We start from the raw sequence: 8,777 nt of genomic DNA, 5'->3' as shown, positions 1-8,777 counted from the left end.
GTTTTAAGCTAAAAATTTTCATCAAAATTGAAGGGAACATCCCAAAGTATAAGCCTACTACACTGAATTCATAAATTTATATGTTTTTCTATGGTTTTTGGCGCATTTTACTTAGGCGGGCCATTCTGCCCCCCTGCCCCTACTAATTTTAGTCTCTCAATCAATGATACTGAATGACAAATCTTTACAATAATAGCAAGTCATTAGGAATTTACAAGCTAAATAAATTAGTTGAAAAAATCGGTTAATTTATTTTTATTTGTAATATGTGAACATCGAACATAAAAAAAAATCTTCTTGAAAAACAGTAAGCGAAAGTTGAGTTATAAAACGTCTGTTCATCATATCGAGCCACCTTATGAAATATTTAAATAAATGAAGTTATTTAAAGGCATCGTCATTGGGGGTCCTTAAGGTCAAAAAAATATGCCGATAGTAATTTCTAAATGATAACGGTTCAAATATTTTTAAAAACTTTCGTGTGAAGGTTTTATGACAGTTAACTAACATTTTCCCAAAATAAAATTTTGCAATGGGTACAAAACGGGTTTGAAAATCATCTTAAAATGTGTATTTTTTCAGCAGAAATATGACAGATCACTATTTAAAAAATATGTGTTTAAAGTGCTGATTTAAATAATGTGATTATTTTAAAAATTGTCACCCGCATCATAGATTATGTTTACAGGATTAGTTTGTTGCATTGATAAAACAATTTCTTCTCAAACATTGCGCTGCACGAACTAACCAATTATGACAATCAGAATTGCGAGTGCTTGTGATTCAGACTCATTATCGGTTACATCATCTTTGCACATTGGTATTGCTACAATCACGCCACCAGGTGTTGCTTTACATTTTTAACGGCTGATAAGCAATGTGAGTTTGGGAGACATTTTACTCATTTTTTGGTCACCTGTTTGACTTTTCAATTACCTACTTTAATTTTGGCAGTGTTTCCACATTTTAGACATTTTACAACTGACAGTTTTTTTTCATTTCTAAAGATTTAAATTTTTCATAATTTTTAAATGAATTGTCTTACAGTTGTGAGTACCGTAATAACTTGGGTGACATTGATAGCCGGAGTGACATTGAAATGATAAAGTTTTTTTTGGCAAATAAAATATTTGAATTAAATTCCGTCAACTGGGCTGATTTGGGACTACAGTTTGAATAGGATTAGTCGTTTACTGTGACGAGATTTGCTCCCGAATTATTCGCTGATTATATGTTTTCGTGTATAAGCAAAAGTTGAAAATGATTCGAAACTTACGTCTTTTCAAACTCTATGAAATCATCATTGAAAAGATGCTTACGTGTTACAAGAGTTGGACAGAGAAAAACGTCACATATGTTAACCAAGTTTCACGATCCCTGAGCAAGTCGGAGAGACCTTGCGGCGAGATAGAAGTCAGCTGTTCGCGAAAGCTGCAAGATATGAACCCCTATACTTTAAGTGCTGCTACTAACACAAGCGCATGCGTTAAGGTCGTACGAGTGAGTGTTGCCAGCATCAGCAGACTGAGGGTAATGACGTACAAATAAATATCGCATTAAAATGTGGCAATTATAAGTCACCATCATCGTTAATTGCTTTGTTTAATACGTGCGCTCGTATCTTATCTGCCGGGCTGATTCTCTCGAGCGTTTGCTGGTTTTATTCTACACAGCTCATCTCCCTGTTCTACATTAGACACTGTCGCGTTATCGCGCTAACCCGCACGACTGAGGTTCGGTTTCAATACATATTAGCGGCTATTGCTAGAAGAACGCGCGCAATGTCGCGACGGGGAGGAAATTTGCAATTGAAGTTTGCGAATATTTACCCGCGCGCGCATTATAACAGTATCGCGCCGCCACCACGGTTTTAATTCAATAGCATTAGGGGCGTATCGTACAGCGATCCTTGAAGCGAGTCGCGTATTTTTCGTTGTTTTCTTTTGTTTTAGCCCTTGTGTCGACTTGAGATTACCATTCCGGGTTGGTTTGTGTGAATGGGTTCGGTTGGGCATGGTGTTGACTTGTATTTTTTATACTGGTTGAACTTGGCTACTAATCTACTGGGACCATCCATAAACCACGTGGACACGTTTTTTTGAAATTTCATTATTATATTTTTTTCTATAAATAGTTTTTTTTAAAAGGTCCAATACACTAAATTTCCACTTTTTGCTTTTTGGGTGTTTTTGAAACCGCCTTGAGTCAGGGGCATTAAAAAACACCCAAAAAGCAAAAACTAAAAATTTAGTTTATTGGACCTAGAGCGTCCAATTTCCCGTCCCGGGAAAAAAATTCCCGGGAAATCCCGGGAATTCCCGGAAAAAAATATTTCCCGTTTCCCGGGAAATTTGTAAATTTCCCGGGAATTCCCGAAATGCAAGCGGAGGTATACATTTTCCTACCTTTCTGCACCAATGTATTGAAATTATACAAAAAATAATAATTATTAATCTTGTTTTTTTTATTCATTGCAATCTACTGTTCATATTGAACTAATTATTTTGTCTGTAAATTTCATGTCAAGGTTTACTTCAGATAATATTTATTTTTAAATTGAATTTGAATTGACATAATTCATTTTTTCAAAAAGGGTTCTGCGAGACGAATTTGTTTAAAAGTATTCGAGAAATTACAGCTTGAAGTTATAAATTTATGAAGCACGTGAGCTACCAAGGGCGTAGGCAGCGAATGACAAACATGTTAAAGCTGCCTGAAATAAATCAACTACCACCACCACCAAGGGCGTAACAGGGTTAAATATAAAAAAATATCGATTAATTTCAACCACTTCTACACTTCACGCAGAAAAATCCGTTTGTAAACCTAGCAAAATGTTGGGTGTACTCCACAAACATGATAGTCATCTCAGGGCCTGCAAACACGTTTGTCCAAATCAAACCAACATTTTTTGTCGATCCAGAGTCCGTTTTGCGATGCCTGTCCGTCGGGTCGCATGTTTTTTTCGCGTCGTTCGTCGTCGGTGATTTTGTCGGGTGAGTGCGTGCGTGTGTGTGTGAAGGTGCGGCTGGCTCTGGTTGAAAAATGACAGTTGAGCCAGTCCGTTTTGCGATGCCTGTCCGTCGGGTCGCATGTTTTTTTCGCGTCGTTCGTCGTCGGTGATTATGTCGGGTGAGTGCGTGCGTGTGTGTGTGAAGGTGCGGCTGGCTCTGGTTGAAAAATGACAGTTGAGCCAGTCCGTTTTGCGATGCCTGTCCGTCGGGTCGCATGTTTTTTTCGCGTCGTTCGTCGTCGGTGATTATGTCGGGTGAGTGCGTGCGTGTGTGTGTGAAGGTGCGGCTGGCTCTGGTTGAAAAATGACAATTGAGCCAGTCCGTTTTGCGATGCCTGTCCGTCGGGTCGCATGTTTTTTTCGCGTCGTTCGTCGTCGGTGATTTTGTCGGGTGAGTGCGTGCGTGTGTGTGTGAAGGTGCGGCTGGCTCTGGTTGAAAAATGACAGTTGAGCCAGTCCGTTTTGCGATGCCTGTCCGTCGGGTCGCATGTTTTTTTCGCGTCGTTCGTCGTCGGTGATTATGTCGGGTGAGTGCGCGCGTGTGTGTGTGAAGGTGCGGCTGGCTCTGGTTGAAAAATGACAGTTGAGCCAGTCCGTTTTGCGATGCCTGTCCGTCAGGTTGCATGTTTTTTTCGCGTCGTTCGTCGTCGGTGAGTTTGTCGGGTGAGTGCGCGCGTGTGTGTGTGAAGGTGCGGCTGGCTCTGGTTGAAAAATGACAGTTGAGCCAGTCCGTTTTGCGATGCCTGTCCGTCGGGTCGCATGTTTTTTTCGCGTCGTTCGTCGTCGGTGATTTTGTCGGGTGAGTGCGTGCGTGTGTGTGTGAAGGTGCGGCTGGCTCTGGTTGAAAAATGACAGTTGAGCCAGTCCGTTTTGCGATGCCTGTCCGTCGGGTTGCATGTTTTTTCGCGTCGTTCGTCGTCGGTGATTTTGTCGGGTGAGTGCGCGCGTGTGTGTGTGAAGGTGCGGCTGGCTCTGGTTGAAAAAATGACAGTTGAGCCAGTCCGTTTTGCGATGCCTGTCCGTCGGGTTGCATGTTTTTTCGCGTCGTTCGTCGTCGGTGATTTTGTCGGGTGAGTGTGTGCGTGTGTGTGTGTGTGAATGTGCGGCTTGCTCTGGTTGTCACGATGACAGTCGAGGCAGTCCGTTTTGTGGTCACCTGTATGTTTGTCTATTCCTTTCTATTGACGTGGCTTTTTTTCTTCTTAGTTAGATTGTAAAGTTCAAATATCGCGATCGTCTTTCTCGTTAGTCAGTCGGGTTTCTTTGTTCTATGATTCGCGATTGTTTCATGGGAAGATTCGTTTTTAACTGCGTTAGCATAATATAAATTATATTTGACCTTTCGTTTCCCGCGAAATCACCTTTTAGCATTATAGCTCGTAAAGCACGGTGACAAATATTGTTTCAACGCGATTGTTCAAGTCCTTCAGATAACTCATAACTCATCAGTAATTAATTGGTCGCTCATCTTATAAAAACTTAAAAGTATAAATAGTCTCAGGTCAACTCTACGTAAATGTGTTACGCTGAGTATAATATTTCACCTTTTAATTACACACAATTTTGATTCTATCTTTCCACAGCCGGCTGTCTAAGATTGAATCATTTATGCTAAACTTAACACCAAATAACCGGGAATAGTCTCATCCGCATACTCCGACTGATTGCCTTGAGAATGCATAATACATCACACCATTAAACAAAATTTATTGATTATTGGGTCGCATCATCATCCTCTATGTTGAATCCTGGCCATTACCCTTACCCACTAACAAAATCCCAAGTAGAAGTAGTTTTCCGGCACACGCGGGGGTGTGGATATCGTATAGAACCCACCCTTGGTAGCAGCCTGTGCTAACTAACATTCCCGTCCCGTTCCCTCGAGATCTACAAACTGACATGGCGGGCGCCGTTGGTGGCCAATGACTGTTTCCTATTAGCAACGGCTCTAGTTTTGATGATCGTGATGTTTTATCTTTTCAGCGCATTCATGCATGCTGTTGATAAGGGAAACATTATTTGATCGTTGAAGCGTATGACCGGTTGTGTTGATAGGATATTACGGTTCTGTTCAGTAACGGAGAAGGACAACCATGGGTGGTCTCTCATGCTCATGCTCATGCTCATGCTCAAACCAACATTTTTTGTCGATCCAACAAACATGTTTGTTATGGACCAAAATGACATTTTCAATCTATCAACTATCATGAGGGATGGTTCAACAAACATGTTTATCGAATGAATAAACTATTTTATGAAACTGATAATCTGGTTTAACACGTTTTTCTTCTTCATGTCTTATTCTTTATTTTAAAAACAGTGTTGTTTGTTTATGTTCTATTTATTTATTTTTCACAGTAAGCATTTTACGTTAAAATTTAACTAAAATAATCACTCAATATTCCACTAATAACACTATTGTCCAGCAACTGCAGCCAAGAAAATCCTCCACTGAAGTCATGGAGTGACGTCATCTAATGTGGAAAAATAATGAAAAAATATGCAAATATTTTAGAATAAACATCCTTGAGCATAGTTCAATGTGGCATTATTTGATCAAAGTAACATTTTGTCAAAATAAAAAAGACCTCTAACCTGATAACAACAGGATTCGTGACAATCACAAATTGGTTAAAGAAAAAAAACACATTAATTATCAATATTCAATGCTGAAGATAATAAATACTTACGACCTTCCCACATTTTTCGGCATTATTTTTTTAAAAGCCGTACAAAGAAAACATTTCGTGTCCTTTTCACTTCGGCCATCTTATAATTCAGTGAGGGTGAAAAATATACACTCAAAATTTTTAGTACACGTTGAGAAAAATCAAATCAAAGGCAACAAACATGTTTGCCAAACTGACAAAATGTTTGTGGAATCAATAATATGCGATTGTTAAATTTATTAAATTGGTTTGTTGTTTTCATAAACCAAGATATTTATTTCTAACAAACAGGTTTGTTGATTCAAAATAACATAATTTCCGTGCGTGTTAACTTAACTTAACTTAACAAAAATCATACCATAAATGAAACCATGAAAAATCGTTAAAAAACAAATTAGATTTTTAAGGCAAATTGAATGATTTTCTATTTATTCACATGTAGAAAATACTTATTCTGTTAGAAGTTATTTGCCATGATAAACAATATTTCTGCATGATTTTTTTTTCATTTCAATTTATGGTCACTGAGAAAAATTTAAAAGCAATTGTATGTTGCCATAGATTATTACCGTTTAAACAATTTGATTAAAAAAATACTACTTCTCAACAAAAAATTCTGATTTTTTTTCGATTTGGTACGATTGAAAGACAGCCTAAAAAATTATAAAATTTATATATTTTCTCAAAGCTGGATGATTTTTTTTCAAGCAGTCAAGCAATTAATTGATCCTAACATTTATTTTGATCATTAAAGTTGCTGTTCTATACAAATGTGTTGCAAAATATTGATCAGAAACAGGATCAGAATGATTTTCGTTGAATTTCAGATTTCCCGGAAATTCCCGGGATTTCCCGGGAAATTTGTTGAAAATTTCCCGTTTCCCGGGAATTTTGTAACCCCGGGAAATTGGACGCTCTAATTGGACCTTTAAAAAAAATCCATATATTTATTATTTTACCAACCTTTGCCACTTTCTAAATTCCTTCCCGATTCGACACCCTGTTTTGTTTCCCCGTACATGATAAAAAAAATGTACGTTTTTTCAATGCTCAAACAAAACACACTCTCGGGATTCGCGAACTCTCTCGCTCTCAATTTTGTGCACTTTGCTCGTGCGAGCTGGTGTCTCCCCAAACGTGTGCCGTTAGCGTGATCCAATTTTTACGTGAATAAGTCAAAATTTGATGTTTATGCAATATTTAGCGAGTGTACAGCAAGGATTGCCACCCTAAAGGTAGTAGTTTTTTTAACAAAGAACTTTGTCCTAAGGGCCCTATCCACGGTGTTGATTCAAAATTTCGCGAAACGAAAAAGAAACAAATTTGTGTATGTTCTAAAACGCTTATATATTCTACCCATTCTACCCCATTCAAGCAATTTTTATGTTTAAAAAAACGAAGTTGACTTTTTTTTCAAAACTTTTGTTCGTAAAATCGCGATACTCGTGATGTTTATAAGCAAACCCATTATGTATGTATATCAAAACTTTTGTAATTGTCTGCTCTACAACTTTGTAGAACATTATTACACTAATAAAAATATCCCTGCAAAGTTAGAAAAAACACGAAATTTTAAAATGAAAATTTTTGTTCTAAGTGAAAAAATGACCCTTCTGGGTTAATGTAGATTCGAAAAGTACATTAAATTTCCCTTAAAATGACATGTTCCAATATTTTTAAAAAACGAGTAACGGAAAATGGCAGAGCTTTAAAACTTTTTTAGTGTTTTTTCGATGAAAAACACGTTTTTTTGGAATTCTAAGTACGCCATCAAATCGGGCGTCTAATTTTACATGAAAGTTCGTTTGACACCAAATTTCTATCTCATCACCGTTTCAGGCTGCAAATTATTGAAAACGTTACTTAATCCACCTTAAGGTGGTTGGTGCCTTCCTCGCATTCATGTTGTATTTTAGGTTGTATTTACAAATTAATCTAAGAGTTTTTCTAAAATTTATTTATTTTTTTAATAATTATTGATTTTACTTGAACAGCAATTTTCAATTCTTTTTTACCAACTCTCCAAAATAAAGGAGAAAAGTCTCATGAGTTATATATTTCAGTAGAAAGTTCGTGTAAATCTTTGTCGAGACAAAATGATGCAGCAACATAATTAATACAGAAGTTTTCCAGAAGACACTGCTTAAGCAATGTGGCAACCGGGCGATACGCATACAAGGGGATGTGGCTGCCAATCCTCTGCGTGGTCAGATCAAAATCCCTACGCACTCTCGCGCGTAAGCAAAAAGATCCGGCCTTTTAGGTTATGCAAAAATCACCCTTTTTTGTAGCTACAAAAAAACTTTTTCTTGGCATAACTTTAAAAGTACTTCACTAAACAGAATAAAATTTAATAGGGTCTTAGGGGACCCCAAAACGAACAGAATAAGGCGGATCCGGCCAAATTCGGTTCAGCCAGTTCTGAGATAATCGTGTGGAAAAAAAACCATGTCTACACACATCCCCACAGACATTTGTTCAGAATTTGATTCTGAGTCAATAGGTATACGTGAAGGTATATCTAGGAGATAAGATGTTCATTTTTCGAGTGATTTTATAGCCTTGCCTCAGGTGAGGAAGGCAAAAACACGTCTTTTTTCGCATGTTCAAAACTGAAAGGGGTCGTACCGCCCCTTCGTCACGAGATATCAAAAAACGGACCTCGGATTCGTGATCAGGGACAAAAGCTACCCCTTGGGACAAAGTTTCACGCAAATCGAAGGGGGGATCAGGGCAACTGCTGGGTGAGTTGGCGGAGAATTACCCATGTCTGAAGCATACTTGAACTTAAAAACGTATCTAGAGTTTTTTGTTGAATAGGTCCTAACAACATATGAAACATAATAGTTTAAAAAAAAACTTTAGGTATGTGCTTGGATGCACAGATTACTGATCATAAAATAGCAAATTGTTTAATATAAAATGATTGAAACTCAATAAGACAGATTTTATTCCAAGAGCTTTGAATTTGCTAAGAATGATTCAGAAGTTTAGTTTTTCAAACAAATAGTGTGAAAAAAAGTTTATTGTTTTTTTTTAAAACAGTTCTGGAGTTTTTTTTTGAAAAGGTTCAATAAATTTCCAGTTTTTGCTTT

The sequence above is a fragment of the Culex pipiens genome, chromosome 3 (assembly GCF_016801865.2).
Source record: "Culex pipiens pallens isolate TS chromosome 3, TS_CPP_V2, whole genome shotgun sequence".
In the NCBI taxonomy this organism is placed as follows: Eukaryota; Metazoa; Arthropoda; class Insecta; order Diptera; family Culicidae; genus Culex; species Culex pipiens.
Note: the sequence above shows the minus strand (reverse complement) of the source record.